The sequence below is a fragment of the Ursus arctos genome, chromosome X, assembly GCF_023065955.2.
Source record: "Ursus arctos isolate Adak ecotype North America chromosome X, UrsArc2.0, whole genome shotgun sequence".
Classification (NCBI taxonomy): domain Eukaryota; kingdom Metazoa; phylum Chordata; class Mammalia; order Carnivora; family Ursidae; genus Ursus; species Ursus arctos.
Genome location: NC_079873.1, coordinates 79257781 through 79280521, shown reverse-complemented (window position 1 = coordinate 79280521; position 22741 = coordinate 79257781). Strand labels below are relative to the sequence as shown.

At 41.4% G+C, this 22741-nt stretch overlaps 1 long non-coding RNA gene across 17 annotated transcripts in view; it reads right to left on the bottom strand.

Moving 5' to 3' along the window:
- The window catches only part of LOC113244347 (uncharacterized), a 51279-nt gene that overhangs the window by 17451 nt on the left and 11087 nt on the right, over window positions 1–22741 (bottom strand). The window contains exon 5 of one of the 17 annotated variants that reach the window (XR_008959782.1): window positions 21586–21740. The exons of the other annotated variants lie outside the window; for them this stretch is intronic. This is a non-coding gene — a long non-coding RNA (uncharacterized LOC113244347). The remainder of the gene's footprint in view (window positions 1–21585; window positions 21741–22741) is intronic. 17 annotated transcript variants of the gene reach the window in all.

Below are 22741 nucleotides of genomic sequence, written 5' to 3'. Positions count from 1 at the left end.
CACCAATTTCTGAATTTTCTCCAAAGAAAACAATTATTTGAGAAAACGAAACAAAAAATCTACGAAACGTTCTTTTGCATTGCAAGTGGTGAAAGTGTATGTAAAACAATCATAGCCAAAGCCCTTTACCCAGCAGTGTTCTCCTCTAGGGTTCCACAGATGTGAAACATCGGGCTAGCATCCCACTCGCTGGTGGATACTACAGACCTGGGGATGAGAGCAAAGAGAGAAGGGGTTCATGCACCTCTACAATTGTGCTGTGAAGGTACGCACAATTTTCCAGAGATGCCCAATTGCCGGGTAGTGGATTTCCACACAGGATTTCCTCAGGAACAAACTGGTTGGGGTCTCAGATTAGCTCTCCGCTCCCCTCTTTCCCTGGTTAGTTTCCCTGGTTAGGCTCCCTCAGGTCTCACTTTAAACCTCATGTGGGAAGTTTCGTCAGACACAGATAATGCTTTGATTATCCTTAACCATCCAGTGACTCCACCAGCTCACCATTTCCAGATACACTTTTTCATTTGCAAGGAGTCCGACGAGAGTGAGTTCCAAAAGTCTCATGGGCTGTGTGGCCTCATACAATGCACTGAAGACTCCAGAGCTTTCAAATGTCCTGTCTGAAGCTGTGCCCCAGGATTCACCTCTTGTACTTTTTAAAAAAGATTTTATTTATTTATCTCCCAGAGAGAGAGGGAGAGAGAGAGAGAGGGAGGCTGAGCACAAGCAAGGAGAGCAGCAGGCAGAGGGAGAAGCAAGCTCCCTTCTGAGCAAGGAACCCGGAGCGAGACTCAAACCCAGGACTTGGGATCCTGATCTGAGCTGAAGGCAGATGCTTAACTGACTGAGCCACCCAGATGTCCCAACCTCTTGCACTTTTGAGAGGGATGCCCAGGACATGGGCCAGGTGAGCAATGGAACCACAGAGTTGTTCCATGGAGAGCAGCGGGGGCGGGTACTGTAGAGAAGCTGTGCAGCCTGTGGATTGATGTTCCCTCCTCTAAAAGATCCCATGAGAACTCCTAAATGAGTCTCTTCTTTTTACCAGACACCGTACTCCATGGCAAGGGCCACATCAACCTTCCAGAGGTAGAATTGCGGGTTTGAAAGTTTTAAACGATCTACTTTGTGGAATACTGTTGAAAATATATTTCCAAAATATATAAATGAACTTGGAAAAGATGGAAAATTCAAGAGGCAAGCGAAACTCTCTATTAAATTCTGGTGATACATAATCATTCTCTATATTCTTATTCACTGTGTGCACAACAGGACACTGACTTAGCTTTTAATCTACATAATAATATTGAATCTCTTGGCATAACTATAGGGTCCACACGGTGTTTCCCTCTACGGATGAGAAAGCTGAGCCTCACATCCCAGGCGTGGCTGAGGCCAAAACACCTGTGTGACCTACACTGCCCTTGTGATCTCATCAAACGCCCACAAGGACCCTATGAGGGAGGGTCCTCTGTTCAATCCCTGGATTGTGGGGGGAGGGCTGAGGCTTGGGGAGCTTAGTGACCCATCCTGTCATATGACATTGGCAGAGCCCAGACTGGAACCCACATCTTTCTGACCCCAAAGCCCTTACTCTTCCCATTGACTGTACCGTTGTGGGCTTTGTTTCTGACCATGATAGGAATCCCCGCTCAGTTTGGACAGTGTGGAAAATACATTCAAGTATGGAGGGGAAAGTATAAATAACCACCAACTCTGCAACCCACTGGCAAACGGTTCACTTTGGGGTCCCTTTCCTGACACCTGAACACTGTTTAAAATCTAATTTTAGTTTACTGTGGCTATTTGGGGCAACTCTTTTGTCTTTATCCCTACTCTTCTAAACCGTATCACACAAATACTGTTCCTCACAAGGAAGGAAAGCTATGTATTATCTTTGAAAATGAATTAACTGCTGCAAGAATACGAAAGGCAAAACCTGACAGAAACATTCAGAGAACATAATTCCTTGTTTCTCAAAGAATTTTGTCTTAAAGCAAATTACACCTGACCTGGGTTTGAGCCCTGGTTCCACTACCTACTAGCACAGTGGTGCTCAAGCTTGGTCACCATGCACCCGGCTCAGACGACCAAGGGCCTTCGTAAGCGGGCTGGTTGTCCTCATTGGTTCCATCTCTACCTGGCTTTGTCTAGCCCCTAGTACTCTGTCCCACTGAGAATACACACAGTCTTACACATTTGCCTCAGCCTTTGACCCTCATCCGATAGGGCCGTGTCTTCCCCCCCCCCGACCCGCCACGTTCCCGCTGAAATTAACCTTAACAAGGTCAACAACCACCTTTCTCACATTTCTAGATCATGAGTGTTGACGGGTCAAATGAAGACAAAGATTTCCCTCTCCAAGACAGAATTCATTTGCTTGTGTCTAGACCAATATTATATTGCAATGCTATCATTTTCCTAAAAGCTAGAGTTTAAAATACCTTCTATAGAGTCAGAGTCAGATAACAGGGAAATGTGTGCTCTAGACAATGGGCTTTCAAATACAGGAAACATCTTCCTCTACCTCCCATACTTTGGCTCCATCATAATGAATTTTGCTAATAGGTTTACTGAATGGTAGCAATAAATGTTCACGGTCCTTTCAATAACCTTTATCCTATTTGGTTTTATTTTTTTCTCAAGGCATTCCAGGTATGCAATGAAATCATCTAAAATTATAATGTTGTTTTATACTATATCGTGGCTAAATGTCTCATCTAAAAACATTCTCTGATACACCATAATTAGACAATGTAATAGTGCTTGGTATGATCTGGATGGTTGTGTCCCCGCACAAATGCATACACCATAACCCCCAACTGATGGTGTTGGGAAATGGGGTCTTTGCAAGGTGATCAGGACACAAGGACAGAGCCCTTATTAAAAAGGCCCCAGAGAGCGTGCTTGTCCCTTCTATCATGTGAGGACACAGCGAGAAGTTGGCAGTCTGCAACCCAGAAGAGGGACCTCACTAGAACCCAACCATGCTGTCAGTGTGAACTTGGACTTCCAGCCCCCAGAATTATGAGAATAATTTCTGTCATTATAAGCCACCCAGGCTGTGGTTTTTGCTATAGCAGCCTGAATGGACTAAGACAGTACTGAAATACACGGTGGTGACAGGGAACTCCTCTGCAGGTTCTGGAATCTTAAGCCAAAATACTTATACTTCACAACAGAAATCATAGTGCTGGACTTTTGGGATGTAGTCCATTCAGTAAAATAACTAAGCCTATATAATAAATACCCATGTATCCACGTTAATTAAGCAAATGTTTGAATTAATGAAGAGATGGGTGAGAGGTGTCGAGTTGTCTTCTTTCAATAATTTCAGATAGTATATGTGGATATGCTCCCTCCACGTGGTGTATGTCTTATTTTACGTGTCAACTTGACTGGGCCATGGGATGCCCTGATATCTGGTTCAACATTATTTCTGGGTGTTCTGTGAGGGTGTTTCTGGATGCAACTAGCATTTGAATTGGAAGACTAAGTAAACCAGATCACCCTCCCCAATGTGAGTGGGCATCACCCAATCCACTGAGGGCCTGAACAGAACACAAAGGTGGAGAAAGGGAGGATTTGCTCTCTCCTCCTGACTCACTGAGCTGGACATTGGTTTTCTCCTGCCCTCAGACTGGGAATCACACCATCTGTGCTTGGTTGCTCAGGCCTTCGGACTTGGACTGGAGCCACATCATCAGCTTTCCTGGGTCTCAAGCTAACAGACGCCAAATCACGGGACCGCTTATTCTCCATAATGGCATGAGCTAATTCCTCATAATCAATCCATCTCAGCCTCTCTCTGTCTCTCTGTCTCCCTTCCGTCCCTCCCTCCCTCTCTCCCTATACATATATATAGGGCAGGGCAAACTTAATGCCTCACTGCTAAAGAATAAGAGTAGGCAAATGGAAAACAGAGAAATTCAGCAAGCACCACCTTAACCCAGCAATGAATATCAACATCTCCAGGGATGTTATGTGGGTATCAAGTCCCCCCAGGTAGGTTGTGACGAGAAGGGCTCTGCAACTGTGTGGTATTCTTCCAGAAAACCCTTAATCCTCATCCAATTATGAGAGGGAAAAAAAAACAGACTAAACCTTTATTCCTTAACGCTGTCAGGGTCGTGAAAATAGTACGGCAGTCCCTCAGAGAGTTAAACACAGCTACCGTATGACCAACAAATTCCACTCCTAGGTACATACCCAGGAGAAATAAAAACACACGTCAACATAAAAATTTGTAAACAAACGTAACATATCACCATCACTCATAGTAGCCAAAAAGTAGAAAAAACCTACATGACTATCAGGAGATGAACAGATAAACAAATGTGGTATATCCATGCAGTAGCATATTATTCATTCAAAAAAAGTAATGAACTACCGGCACATGATACGATAGGCATGAACCGTAAAAACACTACGTGAAGTAGCCAAACATGCAAAAGACCACATTTTGTATGACTCCATTTAAATGAAATGTCCCGAATAGGCAAATCCATGGAGACAGAAAACACATCTCTGGTTCCTTGGGTTGAGGGTGGGTGCGAGATTTAATGGAATTCAAGCATAATGGGACTTTGGGGGGTGATGGAAAAGCCTACAGCTCACTTATGCTAATGACTGCACAACTCCATGCATTTACTAAAATCATTAAATTGTACCCTTAAAATGTGTGAGCTTCATTGTCTAAATTATATCCCAATAAAGTTGTTTACAATGTGATGTTGGCCTGGTCTCCTGTTGTACCTCAGTGAACACCAGCCTTTTAATAAAAAAGTCTTGGGGCGCCTGGGTGGCTCAGTCAGTTAAGCGTCTGCCTTTGGCTGAGGTCATGATCCCAGGGTTCTGGGATCGAGTCCTGCATTGGACTCCCTGCTCAGCGGGGCGCCTGCTTCTCCCTCTGTCCCTCCCTCCGCGCCTGCTTTCCTCACACTCTCTCTCTCAAATAAATAAATAAAAATCGTTCAAAGACCAATGTACTGTACGGTGACTAACATGACACAATAAAAAAATAAAATAATAAAAATAAAATAAAAAAGGTCCTGATGCATGTGTTTTGTATAAAAATGGATCTATATAAAACTGTCATTGTATCTCGGGCCTGCTGATGTCCTGGGTTCCTCCAAGCAATGACCTTCCCCCCACACATGCCACCGCGGGCTGCTCTTGTGTGCCAAGTGTGATTTATTACTTCCACATCTTCCGACTGTGGTGGTGGCTTGAGAGTTGGTCCAGGACAGAGTCCAGGGCCTGGCCTGTGTGACATGACCTTAACATGACTACTTTCCTCTCTGCTCTGCGGCCTTTCTCAGGGGACTCCACTTTGGGGGGACAAAACTGTAACTGGCTTTCCAGGTGTCGGTGTGGCAGGACTTCTCACAGGGCTACATAGGTGCACACTCTTTGCACCAACCATTTCCCTGTTACAGGTTTATCTTCAGGACATAGTTAAGGATGGCAGTGAAGTATTGGCTATATGGATTGCCCTCCCGATATTTTCTCAGTTTCACTCTGGGCCTGGATTCAGGAAGGAAGACCAAATGGGAAGCAACACCATGAAGGGGCAGAAGGAAACAGAGGGAAATGTAATGATAAGGAATATAAGAAACACTCGGAATTCCAAAAAACATGGGTTGTGACAATTGGTTATGTGACATCCATAGGATGGAACTCTAGTCAAACATTCAAAAACAATGATAATGAAAACACTGATGAGAAGTGATTTATTGCCTATCAGATTAGCAATCATACATGTTCTTTCAAAGTGTGGAAAAATGGAAACGCTCATGCCATTTTGTTAGCAATGCGCGTTAGTGGTAGTATTCTGAATATATTGCGTAATATGCAATTTTCTAGATTTCATAGTTTGGAAAGAATCATTTCAGGAACTGAATAAAGAGATGCTCACAAAGATACTTACATATATGTCAGCAAAGTTTCTAAGTATAGTATAGTTTATAACAGAAAAAAATGGTAAAGATAAAAACAAAATTTTTGTCACTAGGATACTGGTGAATTCAATTTTGTGCCTTCCGTAAGATGAAACACGCAGGGGATGTAAATAAATAAACAAATAAATAAAATAAAGATAAAAAATTTTGTTGTAAAGTAATTTAAAATGTCATCTTAGAAATGCATTTACATGGAAAGATGGTCATAATAAGAGCAAAGGTGGGTTATAAAGATAGTAAGTGGAAAGGATCCCTTTTTGCTTATACAGGTCTCAGCTATTTATCTAGAAGTCTCAAAAGATAAAAATGGACATCATCTTTTTCTTCTTCTCACATACAGCTTTCTCTTGAGCAAAGAAGGAGTTAGTCAGTATCCCTGGACCTTGGGTACGCTGCTTTTCCACCAGACTTCCAGAAAGCTCTGTCTTGTGGGTTTGGGCCACAGCCCCTCGCTCCCACCCTCCGGCTCCCTGATGTCCAAGCTGCAGTTCAGGCTTCTGTCAGGAGGTGGCACCAACGTACCACCTCATTCAAATTTCTCTACAAAGACGTAGTCAAAGAACCAAAAAAAAAAAAGAAAAAAAGAAAAAGAAAAAAAAAATACCCTTTCTGAAATTTCAACTTATGTACCTATGTACAGAATGATTCTAATTCTGTCCGAAAAAACTGCTGGGTCTACAAGAAGACTGGAAAAACATTTACGCGGGGGGATCTAAATCTCATGAAACACCAGGTGGTGATAGTATGACTTGGCAGTCAGCAAGGGCTGGCAACTGGCAACACAGGGCAGACAGGTGACAAGAGAGGCTGGGGCGTCAGAGCAGAGCCTGGGCAGCTGTGCCCTGTGTCATAGACAGGGGATGACAGACAGGGGGTGGGAAAAGGACTGGACAGCCCGGAGAGCGGTGGGGTAATGGAGGGTGAACAAACGCCTTGGCCACTAGGAGGGAAACTCCACAGTGATGTCAACCTACACTGATGAGGGAAGAGAGAGATCCCTGAACAGGGATGAAGATGTGGGGACAACAGCAAATGGAACTGCTTTTCAATACATAATGAGTTTTCCAAACAGGACTGGTATCATATTAAACAAACCATCCCTAGACATTTGTTATCCTTTGCCAAACATACTCTTTTCCCTAGGAAGAAAAATGGAGATGGATGCCACCCGGTAGCCAGATTCGGGATGTTAGCTGAGAGTCTCAGACCTGGGGGCTCGGCAAGGGAAGAGACAGATGGAAGTCTGGATATTGGCTCCACGGCCCCAGCGAGAGATAGACAGAAGTTGTTTCATTTAATTTCAAGTTACTTAACATACAGCGTGACTCTGGTTTCAGGAGCGAAATCAGTTTCATCACTCACATACAACACACAGTGCTCACCCCAGCATGTGCCCTCCTTCATGCTCGTCATCCATTTATCTCATCCCCCCACCCACCTTCCCTCCAGCAACCCTCTTTGTTCTTTACAGTTAGGAGTCTCTTATGGTTTGCCTCCCTCCCTGTTTTTATATTTTTCCTTCCCTTCTTCTATGTTCATTTGTTTTGTTTCTTAAATTCCACACTGAGTGAAATAATATTTTGTATTTTTCTGACTATTTCCCTTAGAATAATACACTCTAGCTCCATCCATGTGTTGCACATGGCAAGATTTCATTCTTTTTGATGACTGGGCAATATTACATTGTGTATATGTATACACATACCATCTCTTCTTTATCCATTCATCAGTTGATGGATATTTGGGTTCTTGCCTTAATTTGGGTATTGTTGATAGTGCTGCTATAAACATAGGGGTGCATGTGCCCCTTCAAATCAGCATTTTTGTATCCTTTGGGTAAATACCTACTAGTGCAATTGCTGGGTTGTAGGATGGTTCTATTTTTAATTTTCTGAGGAAACTCCATACTATTTTCCAGAGTGGCTGCACCAGTTTGCATTCCCGCCAACACTTCACGAGGGTTCCCCTTTCTCCACATCCTCACCAGCACCAATTGTTTCCTGAGTTAATTTTAGCCATTCTGAGAAATGTGAGGTGATATCTCATTGTGGTTTTGATTTGTATTTCCCTGATGACGAGAGATGTTGAGCTTCTTTTCATGTGTCTGTTAGCCATCTGGATATCTACTTTGGAAAAGTGTCTAGTCATCCCTTCTGCCCATTTCTTAACTGGATTTTTTGTTTTTTGTGTGTTGAGTTTGATAAGTTCTTTATAAATTTTGGATACTAGCCCTTTATCCAATATGTCATTTGCAAATATCTTCTCCCATTCCCTCAGTTGCTTTTTAGTTTTGTTGATTGTTTCCTTCACTGCATAGAAGCCTTTCATCTTGATGAGATCCCAATAGTTTATTTTTGCTTATGTTTCCCTTGCCTCTGGAGATGTGTCTAGTAAGAAGTTGCTCTGCCCGAGGTCAAAGAGGTTGCTGCCTATGTTCTCCTCTAGGATTTTGATGGTTTCCTGTCCTTACATTTAGGTCTTTCATTCATTTTGAGTTAATTTTTGTGTATGGTGTAAGAAAGTGGTCCAGTTTCATGCTTCTGCATGCGTCTCTCCAATTTTCCCAACACCAGTTGTTGAAGAGACTATTTTTTCCACTGGACAATCATCCCTGCTTCGTTGAAGATTAATTGACTATGCAGCTGTGGGTCCATTTCTGGATTCTCTATTCTGTGTCTGATTTTGTGCCAGTCCCATACTGTCTCGATGATTACAGTGTTGTAATATAGCTTAAAGTCTGGAATTGCAATGCCTCCCACTTTGCTTTCTTTTTCAACATTATGTTAGCTGTTCAGGGTTTTTACTGGTTCCATATGAATTTTAGAATCATTTCTTCTAGCTCTGTGAAAATGCTGGTGTTACTTTGATAGGGATTAAACTGAATGTGTAGATTGCTTTGGGTAGTATAGACATTTTAACAATATTTGTTCTTCTAGTCTATGCGCATTTGTTTGTGTCTTCTTCAATTTCTTTCATAAGCATTCTGTAGTTTCAGGATACAGATCTTTTACCTCTTTGGTTAGGTTTATTCCTAGGTATTTTATGGTTTTTGGTGCAATTGTAAATGCAATCGATTGCTTAATTTCTCTTTCTTCTCCAAGTGCTTGAGTTCCTTCCATATTTCTTCTTGTGACTGAGTTCCAGTTTCAAAGCATTGAAAATATGCAGGGAAGAAACCCAATCTTTCGGTACTAGTTTAGACCTGATTTGTGACCCATTATTTGATCTATTCTGGAGCATGTTCCGAGTTCCTTGAGAAGAATGTGTATTCTCTTGCTTTAGGATGGAATGCTCTGTATATATCTGTGAAGTCCATTGGATCCAGTGTGCCATTCAAAGCCCTTGTTCCCTTGTTGATCTTCTGCTCAGATGGTTTGCCCATTGCTGTGAATGGGGTGTTGAAGTCTCCTACTACTCCCGTATTATTATCAATGTGTTCCTTTAATTTTGTTATCAATTAGTTGATATAACTGGCTGCTCCCAAGTTAGGAGCATAAATATTTATAATTGTTAGATCTTTTTGTTGGGTAGGCCCTTTAAGTAGGATATAATGTCCCTCTTCATCCTTTACTACAGTCTTTGATTTAAAATCTAATTTGTCTGACATGAGAATTGCTACCCCAGCTTTCCTTTGAAATCCATTAGCATGATAAATGGTTCTCCACCCCCTCATTTTCAATCTGGAGGTGTCTTGAGGTCTAAAATGGGTCTCTTGTAGACAGCCTATGGATGGGTCTTGCTTTTTTATCCAATCTGATACCCTATATCTTTTGATTGGAGTTTTTACCTATTTACATTCAGAGTTACTATTGAAAGATATGAATTTAGTGCCATTGTAATTCCTGTACAGTTTCTGTTTCTGTAGACTGTGTTTCTTTCTGGTCTATGTTTCTTTTGGGCTCTCTCTTCGCTTACAGGATCCCCTTTAATATTTCTTGCAGGGCCGGTTTAGTGATCACAGATTCTTTTAGTTTCTCTTTGTCTGGAAGCTCTTTATTTCTCCTTCCATTCTGAATGACAGCCTTGCTGGATAAAGTATTCTTGTCTGCATGTTTTTCTCATTTACTACCCTGAATATATCATGCCAGCCCTTTCTGGCCTGCCAGGTCTCTGTGGATAGGTCTGCTGCCAGTCTAATCTTCCTACCTTTGTAGGTTAAGGAGTTCTTGTCTTGAGCTGCTTTCAGGATTTTCTCTTTATCTCTGAAATTTGCAAGCTTCACTAATATATGTCAGGGTGTTGATCTATTTTTATTGATTTCGAGGGGGGGTTCTCTCTACCTCCTGGATTTGAATGTCTGTTTCCTTCCCCAGATTAGGGAAGTTCTCAGCTATGATTTGTTCAAATATACCTTCTGTCCCTCTCTCTCTTTCTTCTTCCTCTGGGACCCCAATAATTCTAATATTGTTTCACTTTGTGGTATTGGTGATTTCTTGAAACCTCCCCTTATGGTCCATTGGTTATTTTCCTCTCTCTTCCTCAGCTTCCTTCCTTTCCAAAATCTTGTCTTCCATGTCACTGACTCTCTCTCTTCTGCCTCATTTACCCTGGCTGTTACAGCATCCAATTTGGAATGCATCTCAGTTAAAGGATTTTTAATTTCGGCCTCATTACATTTTACTTCTACACTAGGAGATTCTCTAGCATCTTTTACACTTTTTTCAAGCCCACCTAGTAACTTTATAATTGTTATCCTGAATTCAAGCTCTGACATTTTAGTTACATCCATATCGACTAGATCTGTAGCAGAGAGTATTACCTCTGGTTCTTTCTTTTGTTGTGAATTCCTCCTTCTAGTCATTTTGCCCAGAAAATAATGGATGAATGAGTGAAAAAATAAAAATATCAACCACGACTCAAGCAAAATACACACTAGAGAAATCCAAAGAGATTGGAAACCAAAAAAGAAAAAAAAAGAAAAATAAAGAGGGGGAGGAGAGGAGAGAATATAATCTCCCCAAATGGACAAAACAGGGTGATCCACTTGATCCTGGGGATATTTTTATCTGTTTGTTAGATGACATTAAATCTCAGAGTGCGTGGGTGGCTCAGTTGTTTAAGCATCTGACTTTGGCTCAGGTCATGATCTCAGGGTCCTGGGATGGAGCCCCACATTGGGCTCCCTGCTCAGCGGAGAGCCTGCTTCTCCCTCTCCTGCTTCCCCTGCTTGTGCTCTCTCTCTCTCTCTATCAAATAAATAAGTAAGTAAATAAATAAATCTTAAAAAAAGAAGAACTAAATCTCAAAATTGTAAAGAAAGCAAAACATATATATACAAAAATAAAATTGAATACAGTGAAAGGAAGCCAAAATGAAGAATATATCTATAAAATGTAAATGTAAAAATGAAAGTTAAAAGAAGACTTAAAAACAAAGAGTTGGTAAAGAGATAATGCTAAGTGAAATAAGTCAAGCAGAGAAAGACAATTCTCATAGGATTTCTCTCATCTATGGAACATAAGAACTAGGAAGATCGGTAGGAGAAGAAAGGGATAAAGAAAGGGGGGGAATCAGAAGGGGGAATGAAGCATGAGAGACTATGGACTCTGAGAAACAAACTGAGGGCTTCGGAGGGGAGGGGGTGGGGGAATGGGATAGGCTGGTGATGGGTAGTAAGGAGGACATATTGCATGGTGCAATGGGTGTTATACGCAACTGATAAATCATCGAACTTTACATCAAAAACCAGGGATATGCTGTATGGTGACTAACATAATATAATAAAAAATATTATTATAAAAAAATAAGAAACTAGTTGAAAAGAAAAAAGAAAAGGAAAATTTTAAACTGAAAGATAAAAGGATCATGAGAAAAAAACCCTCAAATTCTATATACTATTTTCCCCTAGTGCTGGAGTTTTGCAGTTCTGTGTGCTTGGTAAATTTAGTATTCACCTGATGTTCCAGCTGGTCTTCTGGGGGAGGGGCCTGATGCGCTAATTCTCAGATGTCTTTGCCTGGGCAGAGTTGCGTGCCCCTTGCCAGTGTAGGCTGCTTCAGGTTGCTCTATGTGGCTTTTGTTCCCTGAAGGCTTTCAGCACTACTTTAAAGGACTGAAATAAAAATGGCACCCCCCCCCATCTCCAGCCCCGGAGCTGACAGAAGGAGGCTCCTCTCTTCAGTAGCCCCTCAGGGAAAAGCAGTTTTCACTTTTGTGTGTGCCCAACTCTGTAGACTCCTGTAGTGTGCACCCACGCTGATTCTCCCAGGGGATGGACAGGGGTTGTGGGAGCCTGCTCCTTGCAGGGCCCCTGCATGGAGAGTGGTCACCCAATCAGGCCAAGGCTCATGGTTTATGGCAAACTGAGCTGAAAGCCCATTCCTGGGCTCACTGACCGTAGCTGGTTTCTCCACTCCAATGCTTGGAAACTCTACTGGCTCAGGCACCCCCGTTCTTTCTGTGATCCCAGGGATCCTGAGGCCACACTGTCCCACTTAGGATTCTGCCCCACTTCATCACCTGTGCACCTTTCAGGCAGGGATGTGTCCCACTGGAGCTGACCTCTAAAACTTCCGATTTTGTGCTCATGGGCTATATTACTTTCCAGTAGCCAGCTTACAGAGGCTCCCTCCCCCTGCCGTTTATCTTCCAATATATATCCCTTGAGATTCACTTCTCTGTACCTCCTACCTTGCAAAAAGTGGTTGCTTTTCTATTTGTAGAATTTCAGCGATTCTTTTTTACGTCTCAGGTTGAATTCATAGGTGTTCAGAATGATTTGATGGATATCTAGCTGAATTTAAGGGAGCAGATGAAACGAGGACCCCATTCTTTTACCATCTTGCCTCCCTTTATACCACATCTTCTTTATCCATTCATCAGTCTATGGACATTTGGGCTGTTTCCATAATCTGTCTATTCCTAATTGACTTTCAATTCTGACTTTGATCACCAGGTGGCATCTTTCTCCATTCTCTTTGGGTTCTATTTATAAACAAATTTTTTTTTCTCAAAGCAAATTATGAAAATAACATGCTGAGTGATCACAACTCTGTTGGAAAATTCACGTTTATAAAAGGACTGAGAGGACCAGACTGAAAACCGGAGCTCCGGAGCACTCACTGGAACCGGACTGAGACTGGGAGCTCAGGAGTGCGCGGGAACCGGGGGTGGCTGGTGGTGTTAGAAGCACAAAGGACAGAGATGTGCCAGCCCTGGAAGCGAGGGCTGGGAGAGTGGCTGTGGGTTGCACAACCCCAGACGCTACGGGGTTTCTAGCAGCACCAATGGAAACAGAGTTTAAGTGGCCAGGAGAGCTCAGTGGAGAGCCGACTGCAATCTCTCTGTTCTGAGACAGAGGCTAGGATATGGCCACTGCTGCTCTGACTCTCAGAAGAGTCACAGAAAACCGACAGGGAAAGCCGCCAGAGAACAAAAGCCCAGAAATACTGGTTCACATTGTGCCCATCCCCATCCCCCCTCGCAGGGGACAGGGAGACTCTACCCAAACAAAGTTGCCTGAGTATCAGCGCGGCAGGCCCCTCCCCCAGAAGGCATGCTGAAAAATCAAGAAGCCCACATCCCTAAGGTCCCTATAAAACAAGTGCACACTGCCTGGGTCCTGGTCAATAATTTGGGCTATGTACATCCCCGCAACCTCTCCTCATCAGATGACGAGAAGGAGGAACCCTCAGCAAAGAAAGGACACAGAGCCTGTGGCCTCTGGCACAGAACTGTTGGATATGGATATAACAAATTGTCAGAAATGGATTTCAGAGTAACAATGGTCAAGATGATGAGTGGGCTTGAAAAAAAATTAATGAAAATATTAATGAGAATATAGAATCTCTAAGGGTGGAAATGAGAGCAAATCTGGCAGAAATTAAAAATGCTATGAATCAAACGCAGTCTAAACTAGACACTTTGATGGCCAGGGTAAATGAGGCAGAAGAACAAATTAGTGAACTGGAAGATGGGATGGTAGAAGAGAAAGTTAAAACAGAAACTTGGCTCAAAAAAATCCAATCTCAAGAATGTAGATTATGGGAGATTACTGAATCAATGACACATTCCAATGTGAGAATCATCGGCATCCCCAAGGGGGTGGAGACAGAGAGAGGTCTAGAATAGATATTTGAACAAATTGTAGCTGAGAACTTCCCTAATCTGGCAAAGGAAACAAGTATTCGTGTTCAAGAGGCAGAGAGGACCCCTCCCAAGATCAATGAGAACAGACCTACACCACATCACAACACAGTGCAATTCGCAAATAATAGATCCAAGGACACAGTCTTAAAAGCGGTCAGAGGGAAGAAAATCCTTATGTACAGAGGGAAGAATATCAGAATAACGTCAGACCTGTCTACAGAGATTGGTAGGCCAGGAAGGGTTGGCAAGGTATTTTCAAAGCTCTAATTGAAAAGAACATGTAGCCAAGGATCCTTTATCCAGCAAGGCTGTCATTCAGAATTGATGGAGAGATAAGGACCTTCCAAGACTGGCAGAAACTGAAAGAATATGTGACCACCAAGCCAGCCCTACAAGAGGTATTGAAGGGGGTTCTATAAAAGTAAAAAGGCCCCAAGAGTGATACAGAACAGAAATTTACAATCTATAGAAACAGAGACTTCACAGGCATCATGACATCATTAAAATCATATCTCTCAATAATCACTCTCAATGTGAATGGCCTAAATGCACTCATAAACGCCACAGGGTTGCAGATTGGATAAAAAGACATGACCCATCCATTTGCTGTCTACAAGAGACTCATCTTGAACCTAAAGATACATCCAGACTGAAAGTGAAGGGATGGAAAACCATTTTTCATGCCAATAGACCTCAAAAGAGAGCTGGGGTAGCAATTCTCATATCAGACAGATTAGATTTTAAACTAAAGACTTTAGAGATACAGAAGGACACTATATTATTCTCAAAGGATGTATCGAACAAGTGGATATGACAATTATAAATATCTATGCCCCCAACAGGGGAGCAGCAAGATACACAAGCCAACTCTTAACCAGAATGAAGAGACATATAGATAATAATACGTTAATAGTAGGGGACCTCAACACTCCACTCTCAGCAATAGACAGATCACCTAAGCAGAAAATCGACAAAGAAACAAGAGCTTTGAATGACATAGTAGACCAGATGGACCTCATAGATATATACAGAACACTAAACCCCAGAACAACAGAATACTCATTCTTTTCGAATGCACATGGAACTTTCTCCAGAATAGACCGTATACTGGGTCACAAAACAGGTCTCAACTGATACCAAAAGACTGAGATTATTCCCTGCATATTCTCAGACCACAATGCTTTGAAATTGGAACTGAATCACCAGGAAAAATTTGGAAGAAACTCAAACACTTGGAAACTAAGAACCATCCTGCTCAAGAATGATTGGGTAAACCAGGAAATTAAAAATCAGTTTAAACAATTTATGGAGACCAATGAGAATGAAAACACATCGGTCCAAAACCTATGGAACACTGCAAAGGCAGTCCTAAGGGGAAAATACATAGCCATCCAAGCCTCACTCAAAAGAAGAGAAAAATCTAAAATGCAGTTTTTATATTCTCACCTCAAGAAGCTGGAGTTGGAACAGAAGAACAGGCCTAACCCATGCACGAGAAGGCAGGTGATCAAGATTAGAGCAGAGATCAACGAATTAGAAATCAGGAGCACAGTAGAGCAGATCAACAGAACTAGAAGCTGGTTCTTTGAAAGAATAAGTAAGATCAATAAGCCACTGGCAAGACTTATTCAAAAGAATAACGAAAGGACCCAAATTAATAAAAGTATGAATGAAAAGGGAGAGGTCACAACCAACACCAATAAAATAGGAAGGACCATTAGAAACTTTTATCAACAGCTTTATGCCAATAAATTAAACAATCTGGAAGAAATGGATGCCTTCCTGGAAACCTATAAACTACCAAGACTGAAACAGGAAGAAATTGATTATTTATACAGACCGATTAATTATGAAGAGATTGAAGCAGTGGTCAAAAACCTCCTGAAAAAACAAGAGTCCAGGGCCTGACAGATTCCCTGGGGAATTCTACCAAACATTCAAAGAAGAAAAAATACCTATTCTCCTGAAGCTGTTTCAAAAAATAGAAACAGAAGGAAAACTGCCAAACTCATTCTATGAGGCCAGTATTACCTTGATTCCCAAACCAGGCAAAGACCCCATCCAAAAGGAGAATTACAGACCAATATCCCTGATGAATATGTACGCCAAAATTCTCAAGAAGATCCTTGCTATTAGGATCCAGCAGTACATTAAAAGGATTATCCAACAAGACCAAGTGGGATTTATCTCTGGAATGCATTCGCAATCAATCGTTCAACATTCGCAAATCAATCAGTGTGATAGATCATATGAACAAGAAAAGAGTCAAGAACCATATCCTCTCAATTGATGCAGAAAAAGCATTTGACAAAATACAGCATCCTTTCCCGATTGAAACCCTTCAGAGTGTAGGGATAGAGGGCACATTCCTCAATCTCATAAAAACCATCTATGAAAAGCCTACAGCAAATATCATTCTCAACAGGGAAAAGCTGGAAGCCTTTCCCTTAAGATCAGGAACACGACAAGGATGCCCACTCTCGCCATTATTATTCAACATAGTACTAAAAGTCCTTGCAACAGCAATCAGACAACTAAAAGGGATAAAAGGTATCCAAATCTGCAAAGAAGAAGTCAAACTGTCTCTCTTTGTAGATGACATGATGATACTCTATATGGAAATCCAAAGCGACTCCACCCCCCAATTACTAGAACTTATAGAGCAATTCAGTAGTGTGTTGGGATACAAAATCAATGCTCAGAAATCAGTTGTGTTTCTCTACACAAAAAATGAGACTGAAGAAAGAGAAATTAGGGAATCGATTCCATTTACAATAGCACCAAAAATCATACGTTATCTTGGAATTAACTTAACCAGAGACATAAAGGATCTATATTCTAGAAACTATAAATCACTCTTGAAAGACATTGAAGAAGACACAAAAAAATGGAAAAATATTCCATGCTCATGGATCGGAAGAAGAAACATAGTTAAAATGTCTATGCTACCCAGAGCAATCTACACTTTCAAAGCTATCCCGATCAAAATACCAATGACGTTTTTCAAAGAACTGGAACAAACAGCGCTTAAATTTGTGTGGGACCAGAAAAGGCCCCAAATCAACAAAGAATTGTTGGAAAGGAAAAACAAAGCTGGGGGCATCACGGTGTTGGATTTCAAGCTATACTACAAGGCTGTGATCACAAAGACAGCATGGTACTGGCACAAAAACAGATACGTAGACCAATGGAACAGAATAGAGAACCCAGAAATGGACCCTCGGCTCTTTGGGCAACTAATCTTTGACAAAGCAGGAAAAAACATGCAGTCAAAAAAAGACTGTCTCTTCAATAAATGGTGCTGGGAAAATTGGACAGCTATATGCAAAAGAATGAAACTTGTCCACTCTCTCACATCATACACAAAGATGAACTCCAAATGGATGAACGACCTCGATGTGAGACAGGAATCCATCAAAATCCTAGAGGAGAACATACGCTGCAACCTCTTTGACATCGGCCACAGCATCGTTTTTCATGACACATCTCCAAAGGCAAGAGAAACAAAGAAAAAATGAACTTGTGGGACCTCATCAAGATAAAAAACTTCTGCACAGCCAAGGAAACAGTCAAAAAAACTAAGAGGCAGCCCACAGAATGGGAGAAGATATTTGCAAATGACACTACAGATAAAAGACTGGTATCCAAGATCTACAAAGAACTTCTCAAACTCAATACGTGAGAAACAAATAAACAAATCATAAAATGGGCAGAAGATATGAACAGACACTTTTCCAAGGAAGACACAGAAATGGCTAACAGACACGAAAAAATGTTCAACATCGTTAGCCATCAGGGAAATTCAAATCAAAACTACATTGAGATACCACCTTACGCCAGTTAGAATGGCAAACATTGACAAGGCAAGAAACAACAAATGTTGGAGAGGATGTGGAGAAAGGGGATCCCTCTTTTTTTTTTTTAAAGATTTTATTTATTTATTTGACAGAGATAGAGACAGCCAGCAAGAGAGGGAACACAAGCAGGGGGAGTGGGAGAGGAAGAAGCAGGCTCATAGCAGAAGAGCCTGATGTGGGGCTCGATCCCAGATCGCCGGGATCACGCCCTGAGCCGAAGGCAGACGCTTAACCGCTGTGCCACCCAGGCGCCCCAGAAAGGGGATCCCTCTTACACAGTTGGTGGGAATGCAAGTTGGTACAGCCACTTTGGAAAACACTGTGGAGGTCCCTTAAAAAGTTAAAAATAGAGCTACTGGGTATTTACCCCAAACATACAGACATAGTGAAGAGAAGGGCCATATGCACCCCAATGTTCATAGCAGCATTGTCCACAATAGCTAAATTGTGGAAGGAGTCGAGATGCCCTTCAACAGATGACTGGATTAAGGACATGTGGTCCATATATACAATGGAATATTACTCAGCCATCAGAAAGAACGACTATCCAACATTTGCAGGAACATGGATGGGACTGGAGGAGATTATGCTAAGTGAAATAAGTGAAGCAGAGAAAGACAATTATCATATGGTTTCAGTCATTTATGGAACATAAGAAATAGCAGGAAGATCGGTAGGAGAAGGAAGGGAAGAATGAAGGGGGGGGTATACAGAAGGGGGAATGAACCATGAGAGACTATGGGCTCTGGGAAACAAACTGAGGGCTTCAGAGGGGAGGGGAGGGATTGGAATGGGCCGGTGATGGGTATTAAAGAGGGCACGTAGTTTCCCTGAGTAGGGGAAAACTAAGGGATTATAAGGAGCCCTGTAACTCATACCTCCATCCTCTTGCATAGCACTAATGGGCTCCTACCTGCTGCTGACCAAACCTCACAGAGAGGGAAGGGCAAGGCAATCCTTGTGTGGTTTTAGTATTGGTTTTTCTCATGGGCAGAAATTTAGAGGTTTTGCTTTCTTCATTTTCCCTTCACTACATCAGAGTGGTAAATTGCTTTATTTTTAAATATTTTATTTTTAAGTAATCTCTACACCCAATGTGGGGCTCAAACCCACAACCCCAAGATGAAGAGTCACATGCTTCACTGACTGAGCCAGCCAGGCATCCCCAGAGTAGTAAATTTCTGAACTGATTTTGAGTCAGCATTATTTCTAGCAGGGTGGTTCCTTCCATTTAATCATCTGAGAGGTCCATCTGAAGTATCACAGAGTTTCTGCTTCATGTAAGACCTCCTCTGCTCTCTTGGTCTCCTCTGGGGGACCTGGACCCAGATCCACAAGAGACAAAGTAGAGTGCTAGAGACCAAGTTCTCAAAAATAAACACAGTACGAGGGCCACCAAACCAAACATCTAACTCTCCTGATTTAGTGAAATGGTTTTCATAGATTTACCACATGATGTTCACCTCCCCTCAGTGTTCCTCTTAAATAATCTTTGAGGAAATAGCATTCTTACACATTGCTTGAGGTAACAATAAATGGTACAAAACCTGTGGAGGGGTTTGATACTACTTAATAAAATTACATATGTATTTACTCTTGAAATCTTCTAAGAATCTATTCCAAAAGTACCATGCAAAAAGATATGAGCACAAGGCCATCCTGGAAGAAAAATTTCATTACAGCAAAAGACTAGAAACAAGACAGATGTCTACCATAGGGGACTGGTTAAATAATATAAAGTATATCTATACCCTAGAGTACTATGCAGGCATAAAACATGAGGACTTCCTCTCTGTACTGCTATGGAATGACCTCCGTGATGTTTTAAGTGAAAAATAAAAGGTGCATAAAAATGTGTAGCATTGTTGCTGTCCAATATAGTAGCCACTAGCTACATGTGGCTATTTAAATTTAATAAATGATATACGTTTATTTATTTTAAATAAATGTAATTATTTAATAAACTAAACATAAATAAAATTATAAACTCAGTTCCTCAGCAGCACTCACAGCTTAATACCCACAGGTAGCTAGTTGGTCAGTGCAGATACAGAACATTTCCATCAATGCAGAAATTTCTATTGGACAGTAATGGTGTGGAACGTGCCACCCTTGGTGTATCCACTCTGGAAAACAGTATGGAGGTTCCTCCAAAAAGTTAAAAATAGGGGTGCCTGGGTGGCTCAGTTGTTAAGCGTCTGCCTTCGGCCCAGGGCGTGATCCCAGGATCCTAGGATCGAGCCCCGCATTGGGCTCCCTGCTCCAGTGGGAGCCTACTTCTTCCTCTCCCACTCCCCCTACTTATGTTCCCTCTCTCGTTGGCTGTCTCTCTCTGTGCCAAATAAATAAATAAAATCTTTAAAATAAAGTTAAAAATAGAGCTACCCTATGACCCAGCAATTGCACTATTAGGTATTTACCCAAAGGATACAAACATAGTGATCTAAAGGGGCACCTGCACCCCAATCTTTATAGCAACAATGTCCAAAATAGCCAAGCTATGGAAAGACCCCAGATGTCCATCGACAGATGAATGGAAAAAGAAGATGTGAAATGTGATCATATATATATATATATATATATATATATATATATATATATGCACGATGGAATACTACTCAGCCATCAGAAAAATAAAATCTTGCCATCTGCAACAATGTGGATGGAACTAAAGGGTATTATGCTAAGTGATATAAGTCAATCAGAGAAAAACAATTATCATATGATGTCACTCATATGTGGAATTTAAGAAACAAAACAGGATTGTAGGGGAAGAGAGAAAAAAATAAAACAAGACGAAATTGCGGAGGGAGACAAACCATAAGAGACTCTTAATCACAGGATACAAACTGAAGGTTGCTAGTGGGGAGGGGGGTGGAGGATGGGGTAACTGGCTGATGAACATTAAGGAGGGCATGTGATACAATAAGCACTGGGTGTTATATAAGATGGATGAATCACTGACCTCTACCTCTGAAACCGAGAATACATTATATGTTAATTAATTGCTTTTAAATTAAATATAAAAGAATATACCACCTTTTAATTGTGAGTGGGGGAGGAAATTAATATACATATTATATTTGCTTATATTTTTAAAAACTGGAAGGTTAAAACAAAAACTGATCATAGTGGTCATAAGGGGCTGGAGAAGCAGCTCGGGGTGGAAGGAGATGATGTATACTATCATAAAAATCACAATACATACTTATTGGCTCTGTGCACTGAAAAGAACTAGTGGCTGATTCTTGGCGGGTAGGGACTGTACCAGATGAATCTGGACTGAACTCTCATACCAGATAGCATGTGAAAGACACAAAAATCAGGGCGCCTGGGTGGCTCAGTCGTTAAGCGTCTGCCTTTGGCTCAGGGCATGATCCCGGCGTTCTGGGATCGAGCCCCACATCAGGCTCCTCCGCTGGGAGCCTGCTTCTTCCTCTCCCACTCCCCCTGCTTGTGTTCCCTCTCTCACTGGCTGTCTCTATCTCTGTCGAATAAATAAATAAAATCTTAAAAAAAAATCAACCCACAGAGGCTTCCACAGGCCTAAGATAAAACAATTTGACACCCAATAAGATAATGAACACGAGGAACCAGAACACATCAAATATACAAACATCTCTGAATCATGATGACATTCTAAAAGAAAAGCAAAACCCAAACAAAACAAACTCACTGCTCACCTTTGGAGGATCCTAGGGAAACAACTGATTGGTTTGAAAAGTGGACATACTACAAAAGAATTTAACATTCATCCTTCCCATCCTGTGTGTGCCATACTTCAGGAAGCCCAAAATTTGATAGGACAGGGGAGTTCCCTTTACAGAAAACTTTCAGCCTATAAATGTGGAAGAAATGATAGAATTAGAACATCATCATTTTTTCAACTTTTAATGGAATGCAGATCTAAGTAATGGTCTTCAGAGGCTGCAAAAACTTCAGGTGAAAAGCATATGAGAAATTTTATAATGGATTTTATAACAACACCTGAACCTAGTGATCAATTTCCACATAGGAGAGACGATCGGACGCGTTGACCTCCTGGTATAACACTATAGGAAGTGTGTGGACCGCCGTATATGAGGTACTCCTGCCAAAAAGCTGAATTAAATCAAGCCTTTAAGTCTAATAGCCAATTTAAAGGAAATAGGAAGGATCAGAGGAACATAAAGCACAACACAACAGGGATACAATCAGCAAAATCTAGAATGAAAACTCCAGCAGTCAAAGGTCCATACCTTAAGCAAATAAAATCAAAATTTAAATAAAAAGAAAGGATTAACGTATGATTTTTGGTGCTATTGTAAATGGGATAGATTCCCTAATTTCTCTTTCTTCAGTCTCATTGTTTGTGTAGAGAAATGCAACTGATTTCTGAGCATTGATTTTGTATCCTGCCACATTACTGAATTGCTCTATAACTTCTAGTAGTTTGGGGGTGGATTCTTTTGGGTTTTCCATATAGAGTATAGAAGTATAGAAGTCAAACTGACTTTTTTGTTGCTGATTTGGATACCTTTTATCCCTTTTAGTTGTCTGATTGCTGTAGCAAGGACTTCTAGTACTATGTTGAATAATATTGGTGGGAGTGGGCATCCTTGTCGTGTTCCTGATCTTAAGGGAAAGGCTTCCAGCTTTTTCCCATTGAGAATGATATTTGCTGTAGGCTTTTCATAGATGGCTTTTATGAGATTGAGGAATGTGCCCTCTATCCCTACACTCTGAAGGGTTTTAATCAGGAAAGGATGCTGTATTTTGTCAAATGCTTTTTCTGCATCTATTTAGAGAATCATATGATTTTTGGCTTTTTTCTTGTTGATATAATCTATCACACTGATA